Source organism: Lissotriton vulgaris, chromosome 1_1, assembly GCF_964263255.1.
Source record: "Lissotriton vulgaris chromosome 1_1, aLisVul1.2, whole genome shotgun sequence".
Classification (NCBI taxonomy): Eukaryota; Metazoa; Chordata; class Amphibia; order Caudata; family Salamandridae; genus Lissotriton; species Lissotriton vulgaris.
In genome coordinates this window covers 1,643,310,506-1,643,331,071 of record NC_141685.1, presented here as the reverse complement: position 1 = coordinate 1,643,331,071, position 20,566 = coordinate 1,643,310,506, and positions in this window count along the sequence as shown.

Below are 20,566 nucleotides of genomic sequence, written 5' to 3'. Positions count from 1 at the left end.
ATGTTTCTCCAACAAAGCAACAGCTTTCTGATAGATTTTATATTCCATCACTCTATGTACTGTACAAAATTGGAGATATGCAAATGTTCTTTGAACTTTCTCCCCAAAGGAGTGGTCTAACATATAGTTCATGCTCGTTGGCTTGAATCAAAAAACCCCAATGGGACTGCATTACTGGGTACTGTGTTGGGGCTGCCACCGAAGTGCCATCTGAATTTTACACTAAACAGAAAATAAAACTTGCAGGTACAATTAAAGTTGTAATTTTAACCATGTAAGTCAAGAAAATCTGTAGAAGTAATAACCATTAATTGTTTATGCCCTGTACCAACACCCCAGGAGGTCAAACACTGTTATTCTTTTTCATAAACAAGGAATACTCTCTTGTCTATCACGTCTTCCATGTGTTGTAATCTGTCAATCAGTCTGCGTGTATAGGCAGCATATAAATAATGGGCAGAAATTAAAAAGTGCCCTGTTACCATGAGGTAAATACTTAGGGCCTCATTCATGAGGGTTTGGCGTAGGGCAGCGCTGCAAGAAATCTTGCTGCACTGCCTACGTCAAAACAAAAGGACAGGCATGTGCTGTGTTGCAAAGCCATTCTGTGCTCTGGGTAACCCCCAATCTTTTTGCTGACTGGTACTGGTGGTAACAGACTCTGGCTGACCCTGGACTCTGCCTAGCCAAGCCCAGGTCTGATGCTATGCTGAAAGAGACACTTAGGATACAGTGAAAACACCTACATATGCTAGGGTACACTGGGTATGGTTCCCCTATGACTAGCATGACCTTCCCTAAAAGGCCATAGTACATAATAGGGCAGGGGGATTGAAACTACTTTTAAGTCCCTCGTGTGTAAATGGGCATGGTAGTTTAGAGGCCAGAAGCCCTTTCTGCACTTGTATTTGTGCACTACTGAAGCCTAAGATCACTTTAAAAACAGCACTGTGTTGCAGGATTGCCTTTAAAAAGCAAATTGTGCTGAAACTCGACTTTAGTTTCTGGGGCGCTTAAAATGTATAAAAAACAATGTGTGGGCATATTAGGTACCTCCAGGGGTTTCCATAGGTGTGTCAGGGGTGGGGGGTCAGGTATTTAAAAGGAGGACATAAAATGAGTTATATATGCCCTTGGTATAGTAATATTGTACATTTCACTCCCCACAGTGCTTCCCAAAATCGACTTTTTCTACTAGGCGCACTGTGGAGTGAGGATCTGCAATATCTTTACAGATACAGAACCCCTAAAGTCTCCCTTAGGTTTCCCAGGGGTGTGGGGTCCTGTAGACAAAGGCAGGGTCCTTTTAAACCATGTTTTATGAGCCCTGGTGTTGTAAAAATGGCCCAAGTCATTTTCCCATTGCAAATCCCCTGCCACATAGGTTAACACAGCAAGAAGTTATTAACTAATAATTCCCATTAGGAGAATCATGAAAATGCCATTCAAAGACCTCCTAGAATGATATTGAGAAATCCAGCAATACGGTATTGTTGAATTTCTCCTAAAGTGTACAGACACGAAGTTATAAGACCTTCCTATCTGTAATCCAAAATTCAGCCTTCCAATAGTCTGTCCTGATTGGTCAGAGTTAAGTGGATTAGCCAGGTTTTGGTGAGGTGATAAGTAGCCCCTGGGGTTAGCTAGCTCTTCTTGGAGGGCAGGGATCTGCTACATAGGAATGCCAAGGCGGGGGGATGGTTTGTACACCACATTCTTCAATGGGAGGGAGAGACAGAATAAGTCAGTGTCAATTTACACCTCTCCTCTTTTAACCCAGCCATATGGTGGGATTAAGGAAGGCATGAGCAGAGGCAAGGGGGAGCGACTATGGAGATTAACCATCCTGGGGGGGTGGGGCGGTTGTTTAGCCAACTCTTCTCTCCCTGCTGGAAAATCAACCATTATGAATTTTGGAGAAATGGTGCTCTCTGGGAAAAAATAGTGTCACGCTTTGGGGTGTTGCCCTGCACCTCACTGGACAGGAGTGCCCTCCTGCTTGACCCAGAAAACTTGGAATAAGAATCTGAGAGGGGCAGTACCTCTCAGATCTTCTACCTGAAACTTAAGAGAGAAGAAGGATCCATGCTGAGGAGTTTGATTGGCACCAACCAGGCCCTGCAGTCTGAAGATTAAACCTGCTTTACAACCTGAATTACAGCCCTGTGGACCTAGCTTGCTTCAAAAGGACTAAAGAGTGGACTCTACATGCTACATAGCTCACCTGGAACATCACCACTAACAATCCTCAGCCTGTGGATTTGTAAGGGTTTGTCCAAGTGCATTGTGTGAACTGAAGTCCCAAACTTTCAGGTACCATCTTGGAGCTTCCAGATGTTTGGAGTACATTTTGGACACCGTGGGGCCCTTTGGGGGACTTCAGGAAGAAGTTCCAGAATTTTGGAGAAGTTTGGAGCAACTTTGCAAAAAAGCTTCTTAAGTGGACGACTCGACCTGGCCAGCCAAGCGGGCGACCCTCAATAACAAGCCGGCCTGCTGTCCAATTTTGTCCCACTGAAAAGCTCTGGAGATCCGATTTCCAGAGTTTGACCAGTAGTAGGAGGAAACCTAAGCCGGCGAACCCTCACTAAATCCGGCATGTTAGAGCATCGAGGGACCTTGCATCAAAAAGCTCTGTAAAAGTTTCTAAGTCCGAACGTAGAAATGGTGACTGGGACCAACCGCAAGAGCCATGCTGCCCTATCGTTGTCGACATGAAACTTTGACTTTCGCCCGGACTAGCGCGACTAGATGTCCCAATAGGCGCTATGGATTTATATGTGCTATACAGTGGTAAATCTTTAAAAATTCATATCTCCAGTTCCCTACATCAAATTGTTTTTTTGTTTTGGTGTCATTTTAAAGATTAAAATATTTCCTATTTCAAAAAATTGGTATTGGATTTTTACTGTATCTTAATTATTTACTGAATTGGTTAACAGGTCAACAACCACGGCTAGGATCAGATGATCCATTTGGTGCTCAGCTTTTGGAGACCGGGACAAGCCTCCAGTGTGATATAAAAGCTATGTTGAATCTTATCCTTGATGAGATAAGGGAGATGAAAGCTATGCAAGCAACTGAGATAGCAGAACTTCATGCACGTCTATCAAAAATTGAAGAAGTAGTCGGATCTTATCCAGCAAGACTCCAAGTGGCTGAATCAAGGATCTCTGTCCTGGAAGATCAGATGACCTCGATCCAGCAGCAGGGCTCAATAGATAAAAAAACAGAAAAACTTGCTGGAAACTAAGATAGAAAAGTTGAAGAACCATTCTCGATGTTCAAATCTGCGGCTAGTTGGGGTCCCTGAAGGTTGTGAAGCGTCACAAACACTCCAGTGGGTCAAATCCTTCATCAAAGAGAATGTACTCCGCGAGTTTTTGGGTGAGCTCACGATTCACGTGCATACAGAGTCCCAGCACAGCCATTCCCCAACTCAAATAAAAAAGCTAAATTGTGAAGGCTCCTGTAAACAACACATCTACATTTCTAACTAGCATCATTTTATTTTATGTGAGTAGTTTTACTTTTCGAATGATAAATGCAGGACTAAGAAACAAAATGTCTTGTAAAACCAGGATGGTTGAGCTGCTACACATCTAATATGGAACAGCTCATGAGGCACTAAGCCATGTAATAAAGTAGGGGGCAGATTTACAAGAAACTCAGGCATCTGTAGAGATGCGTCGGTTTCTCTGCGCCAGCCTGCAATACCCTTGCGCCACTATTTACAATACGGCACACCATGGCGCAAGGATTGACAGATGCGTCAGAAATTCTGATGCATCTGTTGGCCCAAAAGTCACGCATAGCTGGAGTTGTATTGCAAGCATGACGCAACTACAGCAATGCATTTTGAGGCCTATACTTATTGTACTGCGTCACTCCTTATGCCTGCTTCAAGCAGACGTAAGGTTTTTATGCAGTGGTGGCCTAGAAGTGGCACACCAAAATCTTGTAGATTTCACTGCATCCCTTTTACGAGGCTTTCCTGCGTGCAAACGCCCACCCTACATACATTTTACCTGACGCAGGTATAATGTGACGCAGGGCTTTACAACATGCTACCCAAACATATGATGGACGGAATGCTAAATAAATCATACATTCACCCCCAGTCAAGAGATCTGGGAAAATCCATCGGGCTTTACATCGTGACACATCTCCCTTGGTGTGTAACAAAGTAATTTGGCCGCATAGTTTATGCCACTGTTGCATCACAAAAGTGATGCAACAGAGGTGCAAAAGTGTTGCAAGGGGCATGTATATCTGCCACTAGGTTTTTTTGACAGAGTAGTGGACAAAGTTACACCATTGATTAACAGATGTTGTAAACTATTAACAGATGTTGTAAACTATTTTTGGAAAGTGCACTGTTTCATTCCCTCTTGCAAATGCACTTCACTAGAGAACTTTTTCTTGTGCTCAGGGAGAATTCCGGTCCATAAGAAAATATTGTGTTTATTTCCTTCAAACCGTGTTAAACGATGAACGTCGGTTTGGGTTTATCTTCAGAAAAACACGAACATCGTTTGAAAAAAGCCAGTCTAGAGCTTTTCCTCGCGTCTTCAGCTGCAAGCATCTAACAAGAGGCCTCCACATGCAGCGGTCTTCTAGAGAAGCTGAGAGAAAAAAGAGATAAGTGAATTCACGTACAATGCTGGAATTATAAAATCAAATAGAGTCAAAAATTGAATACTTACCAGAACTTCCGTGATTCATTGACAACCTGTGCCAAGAGAAAGATAAATAGTTATTTATTTTATTTCATTTCATGAAGCTTTATTCGGTTCAAATAGATGACCATAAAAGCACATACAACAACATGATAAAAATAAAATAATAAATACAGTTAATACATAATTCATAATCATCAAATAGTTATTTAAATAGTTACATAGGTAGTATTAGGAAAATAAGTAGTTAAATACACTCACCTTAGAGTAGGTTAGGATTAGGCTGCACAAAAAATAGTTAGTTAGACAATACACAGATTAGGGTAGATTAGAATTTAGGTACTTGGTAATAGTCAAATCTTCGTGCAAGGAGTATTTAAGGAGAGTGAAAATTGAAAAACAAAGAAAAAAGGCTTAAATGGTAAGAGGTTACTTTTAGCAGAAAATAAAACATCTAAGATAAAAGAGTAGGAAATATAATAACAATAATTGTGTTAATAGGTATCATCTTAATCAAGAAGCCAACAAGAGAAAATAAAAAGAGAAGAGGAGCAAGTTTTCTGGAACGTTAGGTATTATAGATAAGAAGAGAGATAGATTATTAGAGTAGATTAAGAAGTGTGTTAACCTCTCCTTTAATATAATTTAAGGTTTCTTCGAAGTCGAGTCTGTGGACGGACCAGACAAGAGAAGCAGTAAGAACAGTTCCAGAACAGTCTCTTCTGTTGTTTATTATTTTATCCACTTCCCCTTTCCCCAGGAGGGTCCTTGGGAGCCAAGTTTAATAACGGTCTTGGAGGGATCTTTTTGAGGGAGTCGGAAGACTAGCAACTTCTGCTCCTGTGCAAGTTTTGGCGGTAAGAGTTCACTTGAGTTCTTGACAGCGGTGCACATGTCCATTAAGGACATTCTGGTATTTCGTCGGACAACTCACTTTGCTAAGATACTTTGAGTCTCATTATTATTGCAGAGGTCTCACCTTCGCATTGCAAGACTCACAATAATGACTTGATCATGAGTTCCAGAATTCATCATGGGAAGTTCAATTTTATTAGAAATCTCAGCATTTTTATGACCCTTCATGTCTCATGGTAGTTATTTTCTTGAAATGTGTCTTTTTATTTCACATATACTTCTACATGTAGCATTTCAGTACTATCATTTCTCATAAGAGACACAGGGGGGAATATTTACAAGCCCACTGTACCACCGGAGCATAATTTATTCAATGCTCCAGTGTCACAATGTGCTGACCCATTTTTAGGTCACGCAAAGCCAGCCTCCATGTTTTTCATGGACTTGTAAATATGGCCCCCTTTCACGCCTTACTTTGTGTGAAAAGGGGCATTCCATGAGTGTTGCTGTGGATGTCCCCACACAACACCCATGGTTTTTGATGCATTCGCAGATTTACAAGGTTTCGTAAACCTGGTGATGCGTCAGATTCTAACACTTCCCCATGGGAGGCGTAAAAGTGGCGCAACTTGGAGAAATACCTTTATTTCTCCTAGTTTTTTCCTCTATTATGCTGCATTTTGCTGCACACATAGAAGGCCCAAAACGCCATCAATGACTGTTTTTGTGCAGTTAGGTGTCTCTTCCTGCACAAAAAACAATCATCCCGCAATGCAGGGACCATGGTGCAAGAGTGACTGTGTTGGTGCAAGGCAACCTATTGTGTGCCAGTGCAGAGGAAAGCACAGCAATGTGTTATGTTGTTGTAAATACGACGCATCCCTGAACTTTCCTAATGATGCAGCTGGGCACAGCCAGATGGTTCGCAGCTCCGTGCTGTGTCATTATCTTGTAAATATACCCCTAGATCTTTGGATTTCTCTCTGCTCCCACTATCTATCTTTTCAGATAGCGCTTGTAGGAAATTTCTGATGCACTACTTGTTGTGTGTGTGTGTGTGTGTGTCCGTGAGTGGGTGTGTGTGTATGTGTGTGAAAAAAGCTTGCAATGCAGGAGAGGGCTGTGTGTGCGCGTGTGTGTGTGGGTGTGTGTGTGGTTGCGTCACTCCATACTAGACCTATTGTCTGTGAAGGACATTTAGTATGCTGCTGTCCATGCCATACAAGGCTATTTTTATGCCAAAATAATTCTCAGCCTGACCCCATTGAATCAATCTAGAAGCATTGTGGGTGGCCAGAATCAGTAGCAACCATGCACATTCAAGTGGTTTGAATTGGCCTATTGGGCCATCTGGTACTCTGGCCCTGCCAATGGGCCAACTTGATCATCTGTTTTTTAGGCCTGTGAGCCATGTGATATTAAAAAACAAGCATTGGCAGTGCCAATAGATCTCGCTTATGCAAGATCTATTGACTTTGTCAATCACATTATTTTAAAATGTTGTACACCAATGCTGGTGCTGTTCAGCATGGCTAAATGGAAAGGAATGCGGAGCGCTGTCTTTGGGGCCATAAATTAATATTTGAATGAAGAATCCAGGTGGGCCTCAACCTTGCATGGACACAATGTGGCCAGCATATAGCAAGTCCAGATGTCCGGCATGGGGAGCATGGGGAGCATGTGGCACTGTGTGTGCTGTAACTGATTGGCTGAGTGTTCCTAACTTTTTGTGGCATCTGACTTTATGGTGTTTTGGGAATGTGCTTACCCCTTTGGCCATGTGTGCCCTATTGGGGTGAATGCCCCTGGACCATTGTGGTGTCACTGTGCCTATCTGTGGGTTAAGCGTGCAGCAGGATCTTGGCACACACCCCTCCCTCCATCATGGCCCTTAAGTCCATACCAATGCTGCGTCACCATAAGGTTGATTGCTCTCAGTTCTTCCTTGATAGAATTAATGCTGGACTCAGTGCTGTTCTTCCTTTTAACCAACTACTACCTGGTGATTTGTAACAAGCAGGCGTTACCTTTTGAATGGTATGGTCCCTCTGTCTGCTACTTGTGTGTTCGAGAACAGATTGAATTCTTCTGGAATGTTCTTCTACTGAGCCAAGCCAAAAGACTCCACAGTTCTTTTATCACTAGCCTTATACAGCAAGGTTGTCTTCTTCCTTAGTGGTTGCAGTATCCAATATCTCTTCTATGGGAATGAGCAGGGTCAGGGTTTTCATGGTGACAAGGGAACAAAGTCCACGCCATCCAGGGATGAGCTGGGTATAGATAAACTTGTTGCACTGACAGTTGGTAGCCATCAGTGTCGAAGTGCCCCGTCGCATATATGAAATCTACAGAATCGTGCCACAGTTTTCGTTCATGACTAGTGGAAGCAATCCTTTACCTCTGAAACCCACTGTGGAATCCCAGATTTCCTGACATGGGGAATCTTTGCTTTTGTTCGTCCCTGCCCCACAAGACTCATTTCAGTTCATATTATCGAGTTGGAAGGCCTTAAATAGAAACTCCGTGTCTGGGATCCACTTGTTGTCAAAGAAGACTGATCCAGATAGGGCCTCACTTCGATCACAAATTGACACAGGAGAAGATGCGTTTCTGCATTCAGTTGGTGGTTTTGCTACCTTCAAGCATCTCTTCTCTTTGAAGTCTTGGGCCAAACAGTATCCTCCCCTATGGTTCCCTACCTGCAAATCCTGTCTAGCTCAGTTTGAATATCGCTATGCTTGTTGAAAAGGTATAGAGCTGTTGGGTTTGTCTTGTAACTGGTCGAATTCACTACCACTCTGTTGGGTTCTACATTGTAGGACTGGAATTGGGCCCTGATTCTGCTTTGGTACAGGTGAAGAAGTCATTTTGCTCTTTCATGGTCTGTCTCTTGGACAAGAAAAGTCGATCTGCACCTACTGCATGCGGTATCAGCGAACAAATGTAACATGATCTGGCTGATGTTTTTGAGCCCATGGCGGTTGTGTGTTGATACCACGTGTTGTGTAATGCACGTGGAATAATAATGTTTTAGTAGGTGTAATTATAAGTGACATGGGAGAGATCCCTACGCAAGTGCTGTTATAATTTCTGAGCAGACTCCCTTTTGCCAGGCTGTTCCTTAATAGTGAATAGATGCGGCAACTAGACAGAGGGTACACTGAAGTGTAAAAACTTGTAATTGAGCACTGCAGGTTTTTGATATGGCTTCAGGGGAGATGTCTGTGGTTCTCTGGTCACTGGGTGTTTTCGTTCAAAAAGTTCAATCAGAAAAGTTGACAGTGCAGTTCATAAGGTTGATTCACATACGTTGGATCCAAGTTGGGGTGATGATATGGCAGCTGAAAGGTGGTGCACTTTGGATGTTCGCTTGCTGACCTGTGGGAAAAGACCTTGGTTCATTGTTAAGTCAGAAAAACATTACCAGTGCCCAGCAGTTAATGTTATTTTCTTCTGGGTCCTTGTATTTCCCTTGAGGGGTGTGTTCTTTACATCCCTGTTATGCAATTTATAGTGATGCACAGGAAAGTGGCCCCAATCATGGTATCTTTTGGTGGTTTAAGGCCTAAAGGTGGCTTAGGGGTAATCAGGTGAATTAGTCTATTCCACGAGCCTACATACCTATCTGGGTTCCTGGATTACTGATCTATGTTTATGGAGTGGTCTTGATCAGTTTTTCGCTCAGATTTTATGGATGTCTTCTGTTTTTACGGGGACCCTGTCTCTCCTAATGAGTGCATAGAGGCACCATCGTTGTGGGTTGTTTTCAACCTACACATGCAAAGTACTGAACAGGGAGAGGGCTTTAGTCATTGTTCAGTGGTTATAACATGCCCTGAGATCACATGTCTCTCGACATGCGGCATGCAACGTGCCCCACCTATGTGGCGCCATTTATCTCTTGGTGCCCCCCTTTTTGGAAACTTCTTTTTGGGCTACTTGCGAGGGGTTTTGTGCATTTCCCAAATCTTGCGTGGTCTGCTATCTCACTTATCATGAACTAGAGGGGTTGGAATGTTGCTCTGCGTCTCCCATGTACTCCTGATCATGCCGTATTATGGTGTCTGAGGCCGGGGCTTACTGATTTCTCCGGACCTCCCATCCTCCTTGTCAGTCTACACGGCCCCTGAGGTGTGGTCAGCAAACCCCGCCCTGGACGATCAGCAGCAGAGGAGGGTCTCCCACAGGCACCGTAAATGGCGAACCTCAGGGAGGATACCCGATCAGCAGAACACATGTAGCAGCCCTGAATCCCTAGATGCAAGTAAAGGTTTGCATTCCCAACACTCTCTCATTAGTCCTTCTTTGATTTAGGTACAGTTAATCCCTGAGATGTGAGTGTATGGGTGGTATTTATTTTGGAGGGTCATCTCTACTGTATATTTTGAGTTCTGTGTTTGTATGAAGGCACTATCTTCCCAGACAGTTACCCCACCCTGCTGCGACTGTTGCCCCGTTTCCTCTTGGGCTGAGTTCCCTGCCTGTGGTTGCTGATGCATGTGTTTGTCTAATTATCTGATCCTTGTTGCTGAGGTGTAGCAACTGTCTGGCCTCCCCGTGGTTGAATGTAAGGTGCATTTGGGCTTCCCTGGACTTGGATTGGTAGATTAGGATTTTGTGGTGGCTGACCCTGGCCCATTAATCTCTGCGGGTGGTGTGCTTTTGACTAAAATCTGTCTGCCAGGCCGCCCATCCTGTGGAAATAGTAGCATTCCCTGAGGTCTAGTTGCTGCTAACCTCCCTAGCCACTGCTGCTATAGCTAGGTTGAGAGTGAGGCCCTATGGATTTTTACAGTCGACCTCCCTTTAAGACTGGTGCCATTGGCACGCTTGCGGCCAAAGCAGCCTCCTCAAGGGCAGTCTTTTTTAATTTGTTGTGGACCAATTTAGCAGTTTCTCTCTGAGCTTGCTCCTGTTTTTCTCTATCCTTCTGTAGCTTATTTTTCTGATAATGCAATATATGGGCCTGTATCTCCCTCCAGAGCTTGGTGCCTAACCTAACCACGCTGTCCAATCCGCTTTGGGTAGCCCCTTTTTGAGAATATTGTGAAAGAATGCAACTTGTGGGCCCATGTCCGTCCACGGCTGTGTCCACATCATTCCCTCATTATATCCAGAAAATTGGTTATTGTTTCCCTTGGCTTCATAGTTTCCACCATTAATCCCCCTACGTCAGGGTGGTCAGGGAGGATCTCCCTCAGGGTTGCCTATATTCTGAGAATTGAATACAGCCCCGTAATGCTCAGTGTTTTTTAGTGAGATTGCTGGGATGCGAGCTGAAGTGAACACTGCGTTTTTACACTCTTCGATAAGGCTACTTAGCAGACTTATGGTATCACCTGTGACTCGATTTATTCCCACTGTGTTTTTCTCAAAGCATGAAATCCATTTTCCCGCTCCATCCAGCAATGGGAGTAACTTTGTTTGTTAACCCTTCCTTGTCTATTGGAGCCCTGAGGACCCAGTTGGTCCCTGACATTTCCTTCTGTAGCAGTCGGTACATATTTGTCTTTGGGTAACTCTGCTGGTTTCTCCCTAGCATGGCATTCCCATTTTCTTAGGCATTCCTGCATGTAGTGGAAGTTCCACTTAGGATCTCTCCCTCCATGCCAGATGCAGTCTATGGCTATGGCCATGTCCTCTGGTTCGGAGTATTCCTTCTTCGGCCAAGGTCTGTGGTATTGGTCTTTCCTCTCGGTCCAGTGGTCTAGCAAGGGGCAGAATGGCTATGCAAAGGCCTCGCCTCCCTCTCTGGCCATTATCTCCCTTGGGGTGAGTCTATTTATCTTGTGCGCTTGGATGGAGCAACAAACATCTTCATCACTGCTCCCATCATGTGTGCGCAAAGATGCCATCCTGTTTTTCCTGCGTTTTGGCTGGGTCAGCCCCCTTCCTACGTTGAACATTTTGTGAGGCTTATATCCCAGCCAGAAACCATTCATCTAATTCTACTTCTGACTTTTCCCCGATCGGTGCCCTGTGCCTACCCCCATTCTCCTCATAAGGGGGGCACTCCGCTATGTTTCCTCGCTGTGCTTCCAGAGTGTGGGCTCTTTCTCTTTCTCTCCTTAGCTCGCGTCTTTCTTCCACCTCCCACCTAGGCAGCCTCCTTCGCTATGAGCTATACGCTGTTATTTTCTGTTGGGAGTTTGCCCTCAAATTTGCTTTCTGTGATTTCCTCAGTTATCTGGGCAAGTCTTGTAGCTCCACCCTCGTCATTTGATCCTGGAAGACTGGGACATCCTTCCTCGCTCCTGCTCAAGGTATCGCTGTTAAGTAGGATCACAAATTTCCTTGACACTCGTGTGTGTTCGTATAGATCAGTGGGAGTGCACATTCACCGCATTGCTGGGGTACCATGTGTCAGATGCGACAGGGGGATAAACTTCTGGAAGCCTTTGCACCGGGCTGAGGTTGCTCAGTGACTGCCTGAACCTGCTGGCCAGTTATGCCTGGGCCTAACCGCTCATTGTTCATGGGAGGCCTGCCAGTTTCTACTATTGGTGGGTTGTAATACCCTAATACTTGAAGAGCGAGCAAGAGCACCTCCATATCTGCAATGCATATGGTGAGGGAGGTGCTGACGCCTTGTTTCCTGTTTGTTGTGCAGGAGTGTTTATCTGGGCTACCTCGAAGTTGGCCCAGAGTTCTGATACTGCCGCCCTTTTATCTTTCTTTTGACATGCATATTTGGTTTGTATGTGTGTTCTCATGTGTTCAAGCATGTTAGTGCCGAAAGTTCCCTCCGTTGACCAGGGAAATGTATGTCCGTTTGTGTGTGCATGCCATTCTTGCCAAACCTTATTACGCTTTTTAGGCTGAGTGGGGAACCCGGTTTGTATGTGTTTCAAGGGTGTCTCCATGAACCGTTTGATAATTTAGAGGACAAGATATCAGAGCTTCTTTGTTTATACGGACTCATTGGTTTCATTCTAAGTCATGGGAAAAATATACACGGGGGTTACTGCCTCTAAATACGTTACTATGAGCTCAGTGCTGTCTACAGATGCATTAAAAGATTTAACATGAACGCATCATAAACACAAACAGCAATGTATATGGAAGGTTGCAAACTAGAAGGAATGCAGGTTTTTTTGTAAAAAACAGTATCTGAATGATATTGATTTGATATCAATTGTAGGTTGTGAGAAACAGCAGCACCTTCATATGGACCATTAAATTATTGACAAAAATACAACACTTAAACAAACCACAGTCAACATCGCACATCCACAATTGCACACATCAACAATTGCACATTAACAAATGCATACTGTATCACACCCAGGTGCTAAGCGTACTTTCTTTATCACACCCAGCGGTCCAAGCGGCTAGCACAATCAATAATTGCACCCTGTATCAAACCCAGGGGCCAAGTGTATTATCTGTAGCATGCCCAGCAGTCCAAGCAACCAACACCCAAAAACTGACAAAGAAAAAATGATAACTTTGCCAAAATATTATGCAGCCCACTCCTAGCGCATGGTATCCTGTGACCAGGAGAAGCTCTCCCTAGAATACAGGACTAGGTGAGCCTGATAGTCTGTCACTATCGGCTCCAGAACAAAGATATTAAAAATAATTTGTGGAAAAAAGGAAATTACTCGAGAAACACAGGCCCCTCTTGGCCAAATGCAAATTACACCCAATTCTCCCTGGTCCAAATCTGTTTTCCCTAAATGTCTGAATCACACCCTGTATCACACCCAGGGGCTATTCGTACCATCTGTGTCATGCCCAGCAGTCCAAGCATACCGTCTCTGTCACACCCAGCAGAAAAAGCGTACCATCTGTGTTGCTCCCAGCCGTCCAAGCTGCCAACACCTCCCACCTCTTTCACATACCAGCGGTGCTGAAAACCATTGATATTGAGAAACCCTTTATCCTAAAAAATAAGATTGAGGTGTTGACTCTGACAATTAATACAATAAATATTCACCTTTCTTAGCATGCTGACTATGAAAAAAGGTGACTTCTGATGGATTGCCTCAGAGGCCGCCTTGCGACTACTCATCTAGGACATCCAAAATAGATACTATGCCAGATTTCTGTCAGTGACAGGACTCTCAGGTTAATTTTTGGTGTGCTTACCCCTAGTTTGCCACATACCACATGCTGTACTAAGGTTCTGATGTAGTCTCTTACCCTCTGCGTTTGCTGCTTGAGGACAAAGCTCCGCCCCACGGATTCAGTAGAACTTTCAATCAATTGCAGTGTCTGCTCACCTTCCTTGCTGTGCAAAAGTGATTCAGTCCAAGCGGGTCAGCTTCCTTTGGCTGCAGTCGAGTTCGAGGTACCAATCAGTTCCTGGCTGGTTCGCCAAAATGTTGCTTGAACATGAAATACCTTGGCAAAACAGAAACAGTTCGTTTTACTTAAACAGTGTGGCTTAGGAAACAGTTACAAGCATAGAGGATGAGAACTGTCTCAATTTACAATCGGTCTAACACAGACTTTTATACAGTTAATTGGTTGTAATAAAGTGGTTCTGCCAGTCTTTTTTTTGGAAAGAAAAACTGACTACTGTCTTTGGGGCCATAAATTAATATTTGGATGAAGCATCCAGGTGGGCCTCGACCTTGCGTGGACTCAATGCGGCCAGTAGATAACATGTCAAGATGTGCGGCATAGGGTGCATGTGATCACTGCATGAACTGTGTGTGCTGTGTCCTGATTATCAGAGTGTTCCCAACTTTATGTGGCACCTGACTTTATAGTATTTTGGAAATGTTCGCACCCCTCTGGCCAGGTGTGCTTTATTGGGGCCAATCTCCCTAGACTATTGTGGTCTCGCTGCACCTATCTGTGGGTTTGATCTAGGATTTCCTGTTTGTGTGTTGTGTCTGATGACTTTGTGCTACCCCAACTTTGATCTGTCAATTAGTGACCTCGGACCTGGGTTTCAGGGCCTGCCTAACTATGTATTTCCGAGTCGGGGTTGACGCGGAGTTCACAACGGATGAATTTGTCGATAAAGATGCAATTTCGTTTTTGTTCGTTTTTGTACGTACATGTATTGTCATTCACATTGACATCAACTTTTTCAAAATTAACACAATAAGCACCTTAAGCTATGGGAGAAAGTGCAATAAGAGAAGCCAAACAAGCAAACAATTTTACAATATGATGTCATTTTCATGCTTAATGTTCTATACAACCCATAATCTTGCTAGCATAAACCAATTTAAAACACACCCTGCTTTTTGCATAAAACATTTAATCATGCCCACGACATTCTATAAAATATGAAACAGTGGTGTTGATGTGCTGCACCAAAGGGTAGAAAGGAAGAAGATAAAAGGTAAAAGAGAACAAACATGAATACACTGAACAAACGGGTGAAAGCAATAGCTCGGAACAAAAGTTGGAGGAAGACAATCTACAAACATTGTAAAAATCTTGTTATTATGCTGTTCTACGTTTCTCATCCATAGAAAAGCGACATTCTGGCAAAATATATGTATTTTTTCAAATTATGGGGATGCAATAAAGCTTCAAATCTTTGTTACACAGTACACATTAGGCTACGAGAGGAAGCCCAGTATGAGTGCCAAACAAGCAAAAACGTTACAAGATGATGTTATTTTCACACTGGAATGTTCCAATCAACTTGTAACCGTGCAAACATCAACCAATTGAAACCAAAACCTATTGTTTTGCATAAAACATGTCCCAAAAATGCACCTTGTTACAAAAGAAACAGGTGATTACTTAATAGCTGTATAGCAAAGCCATTAACTTGTATTCTGTACCAAAGAGGAGGACTCGGAGGAGAGAGGATTTAAAGTAAAACGGAGCCAACACAAACGCAGGAAACAAGCAGGTGAAAGCAAAACCAGGAGCAGGTCAACTTTAAAACATATACACACTTAGATAGTGCTAAATGTAGTAGAAGAAAATAGTTTGAGACAGAAAGCGGAAGCAGTGGAAAGGCACTCTCCTAAAAAGGAAGTAGTACTTGGTCCATGTTCCAGGGAATGGGGAAACACAGGAACAGAAATTGAAGGCAGCACACACTGACAAACATGAGCCAGCAAATGAGTCTGCCAGTGATGACGATGAATAGTAAGCAATTGGAGGACTTCAAGTGCTCTTAAATCTAGTAAGATCTCTTGCAAGTGACAGCCCAGCACCTAAAAAGGTCCCAACCACTCAGCCCCTTTCAACCTATCTCACCTGGCAGTGCGAGACTGCCAGACTATCGCGGGAAACCATCGCCACTGATTTATTCGGCTCCAGCGCCAGATTGACTCAGGTGCCTTGCGGGCTCGACTAGCCGAGACCTGGACCCCCCAGCCAAAGATCACTGCTTCATCCCTGATCGCCTGGGCCCACCACCATTGGACGACTGACTTCCCCTTCTTGTCAGCGCTCCCTGACTTCAGCACTCCAATTCAACGGCAACCCTGTCCTGAAGAGGATCCCGAATCATAGAGGATCGAAACGCCGTCGACAAACACAGCGCGATTTCACGGCGCACTATCAGTAGGCTCATAACTGTGCCGAACTTGAACATTTTAATTCTGTACACTCAATGTAAAGCCTATGTGTGATTGCTTTTTATCACTTTGCGCCGACCACGCTGTTCACCACGTTCACTTGCGTCGTCACCTTCACTTTGTTATCACGTTGTCACCAAGTGCCATTTGGGTTGCTCCATGAATGTCTTTCATGTACAGTGCTGCTATCTAACTGTGCTTCCCATTTCCATGAAAACTGGTGATTAATAACCTTTTCACAAATGTACTGAGACTCCTTGTATTCCTTCTTTGTAATACGTATTGTATGCAATTTTCTAACTGTCTTTGCTAGTTACCTAGTGGGACATTGTTTGCTATATAGACTATCTTACACGGCACACTCATTGTGTGATGAGCTGTGTGAATCAGAAGTGGTCCCTTTTTGCTCGTGCTCAAATACTCCATCCTGATTTTTGGATTTCTAGGGTATTTCTTTCCCTTTGCACCTTGGTACGTGACGAAACCTTATAATACAGCTGCCTTCTGTGTATATTGTATACTGTAGGAGAACCTGTCACCTTTCTTGTACATCCTCAACGAGAGAACACTGAAAACAGGTTGTGCCTGAGGAAAGCTTCATTGAGCGCTGGCTCTGCTGTACCTGTTCTCTCTCTAAAGGAACCTTGAACTGCAGTCCATGTGCTACCATTTCTGAATAGTTAGAGATAGAAAGTCAAAACTATTAACTTTGGCATTGCTTCTTCTTTGCCTCTGACGATTGCTCATTTTGGGCACGAAAATAGACATTTTCATATTTCCACAGATTTTTAAACAGCAATACAACAACAATCTGCTTTATACTCTCAAACATTGTCACCTCACGTTCCAGTGTTATTGATGACTTATTTTGTTTAACAGCGGTGATAGCATATTTATTGCGTTTAGCAGCAACTGGAATTTAATTAGCCTCAGATGCATTATTTCATAATGGTACTGATTTATAGCAGTGTGAGAATTTCAAATGCAAAAAAACTCCAGTGAATATTACATTTGCACAATGTGCTAACATTGTTTTTGCACTCTATTTACTGATCAGCACTATAAACAAGAAATAATAAATGCACAAGGTTTTCTGCAAATTATATCAGCATTTTTCCCATTTTGCGCTTCTACCCACCACCGAGTAAAAGCTGTATCAAGTGTGAACGGTGGACGGGGGCAACTTGACCCAAACATCAGAAGGCGGGTTAAACTTACAACAGTGAGAGCGAAGCCTTCTTCAGAGTTACAGTCAAGATGATTGGTGGAGGCAGAGTACCCTTCGCTGTTCCTGCACAAGACGTAATGTGGGGGTCATTGTTCTGGGCATTATTTGACAAATAATGCCTTTATTTTAAAGCACACAGAGCCATTAGCACTGGCCAGCAAGTAACAAAGCGTAAAAGCTTTTACTGTGAATTTAGGGGCAGATTTACAAGCCCCTTGTGCTACTTTTGCGTCACTTTTTCCATGTTAAGAGTGACGCAAAAGTGGCGGAAGGGGCTTTTAAACATGCCCCTTAGAGTTTTCCCTCAAGACAAAAATGTTGCATATTACTACAGATTGAGCCTATGCCCCTGGTAGGGAGTGGGATTTGGGTTTAACAAGCAATGGGAAATAAGGAATTAGACAGTTGCATTTGTCTCACCCAACCAGGCTGACAAACGTCCAAAATATCAGAAAGATATTTGGTTGTCCTCGCCCCAGATCAATTTGAAGAAATATAGATTCAAATGATGGTGACCAATTTACATTTTTTAAATTATTGTTCTGTTCATACTGCATTATAATCCTATATTTTTATGTTAGTACGAAGATAGGATGTTAGTAGAAGAGACAGCTCTCGCTCTTGTCCAATCTCTCAAGCACACAGAATCCGTACAACATGGTTCTACATCGTAACCCTAAGTTTGATCTCTTCTCAAATATTCTTGGTTGTGATCAGCTTGGGCAGTCCAAGAAACTCAAAAATTGTCCACACATGGAAAGATGGTGGCTGCAGAAATACACATGAAGCATAGAAACAAAGGGGTATATGTACAAGAATTGTTGCTAACTAATGTAAGCTTAAGTTAGCTGTAATTTTCCTACCACCTTGTACCACTGAAAACTACGGCCATGGTACCAACGTATTTACAGTACGCTGCTACATGGCGATAGTTTCTCATCGCGGCGGGATTTGTAGACGTTAAACCTCTGCATTACGGAGCTAAAAATCTTGCTGTGAATGTGAAAAAAGTGGCAGCCGGCTAGTCAGTGGCCAGAAACTGCTCGCTAATCAGTGTGATACCACGATTTTCACATTTTCTGGAAAATCACCTACAAAACGCCCGCAAAGTCCCCAAAACACAGCAAAAAAAAAAATAGCAGAAGACTCATGGAATAAGCTAGAACCAGTAATGCAGGAGAGAACAACCTCCCTAACACCTCAAACAGCCAGGAGGACCAGCCAGAGACCCAGGGGAAGAGGAAAACCAAGTTCAGCCAGCAGGAAAATGAGATCCTGATTGCGGAGGTGACAGACAAACAATCCCAGCCTTTTGTCAGCTCCACTGTGTCATTGGGGGCCAAAAATGCAATATGGCAGTCCATCGTAGCCAAGGTGAATGCTGTTGCAGAGGTCAAGAGGACAGTGACTGACTGCAAAAAGTGCTGCATGATGCTAAGCACAAGACCAAGCAGAAACTGTACAACAATCACCAGGCAGCACTGCAGACCGGAGGTGGGAGTCCAGCGCCACAAGAGGAGCTGGATGCCTTGGAGGAACAGGTATCTGCAGTCATCTGCGAGAAGTCGGTGGTTGGAGTCCAGGGATAGGATCGTACTGAACATGACCTGCTACATCAGCAACAGGGCAAGTAGCAAACAGAGACAGCGTAAAAGGGGTGGATGGGACCAATGTTACTCATGCCCAAATAAATTTCCCTCAGTGCACACCCACACTGACTGCAGATCTTGTCCCGGATAATATGGTCCCTGGGGGTATAGCCACATATCACCTTAGTCATTGAATACATTGAAAGACACATATTGGTGGTGTTACAGACTTGGAAATCTACACAGAAAAGTATTCGAAAATATAGCCAAAAAGCATATACATCAGACTACAAAATAAGGGCAATATGAACAAGCAAAGGGGCATATTGACTGGAGTGGTGGCAGAGGGTCACAATGGCCTCCTTGCATTAACACCACGTACATACAACTTGGTTACACAGGGCTGCATCTCATTGACAACAATATGATGATGCCCCGTGAAAAAGACTGATCTTGGGCAAAAGTCAGCAGGCCACCAACAATGTATTTATTTTATTTATGGGCTTGTAGCGCGCCGGCATCACACCCGAAGGTGTATCTCCGCGCGGAGCTGTGAGGTAAACAGGTCGAGCAAAGCACCTCCTAGAATAGTACTGTCTTTAGGTGTTTCCTGAAAGCTGAGTGACTCGAGCATTCTCTAAGGGAGAGGGGGAGGTTGTTCCAAAGACGTGGGCCCATGATGGAAAGGGCACGGCCTCCCTGTCTGGTCTTGTAATGTCTGGGAACCTGAAGTAACAGTTGGTTACTGGACCTAAGATTGCGGGAAGGACGATGGTACACAAATTTATCTGCCAAGTAGTGGGGTCCCAGATTGTGTAGACTCTTGTGTATCACACAGCAGATCTTAAATTCCACCCGTTTCCGGATGGGAAGCCAGTGAAGGGCCTTAAGGAGGGGGAGGGACGGCGTTCTAGGGGGGGTGTTAGTTACCAGCCGTGCCGCGGTGTTCTGCACCACCTGCAGTTTATTGAGCACTCCTTCATTGGCTGCTAAGAATAGGCCATTGCAATAGTCCAGGCGACTCAGAACGAGGGCCTGGACCAGGGTCTTCCGTGTATTATCTGGTAGAAGGGGGAACACTTTCCGAAGGAGGCTGATAATGTGGAAGCAGGACCCTGCCGTAGTGCTGGCATGATGGAAAAGGGTAAGGTCATGATCTATACGAACCCCCAGGTTTTTTTACTACCTGTTTCGGGAGCGGGGCCTGACCCAGGCTGGAGGGCCACCAGTCGGGGGTCCACAGGATTCTTGCCTCTCCGAATAGCATGACCTCAGACTTTCCCACATTGCACTGGAGAAAGTTCTTGGCCATCCAGCTGGCGATTGCAGTCATGCCGTTGGAGAACGATTGTCTTATCTCCGGGGTAAAGGTCTTAAAAGTGAACAGCAGCTGCGTATCGTCAGCGTAGGAGATAGGTATAAACCCGAAGGACCTCGTCATGTTGGCCAAAGAGGAGACATATACGTTAAACAACGTAGGGCTAAGACAGGAGCCCTGCGGGACTCCTCTGATGATACTGGCAGAAGTGGAGCTAAAAGAGCCCATATTCACCTTCTGAGTACGCTCTGAGAGAAAGCTGGTGAACCACGCCAAGGCAGAACTGTCAATGCCTATCTCCTTTAATCTGGTGAGGAGAATGGCGTGGGATATGGTGTTGAATGCTGCGGATAAGTCCAACAGCACCAACACCACTGACAGCCCTCTGTCCAGGGACA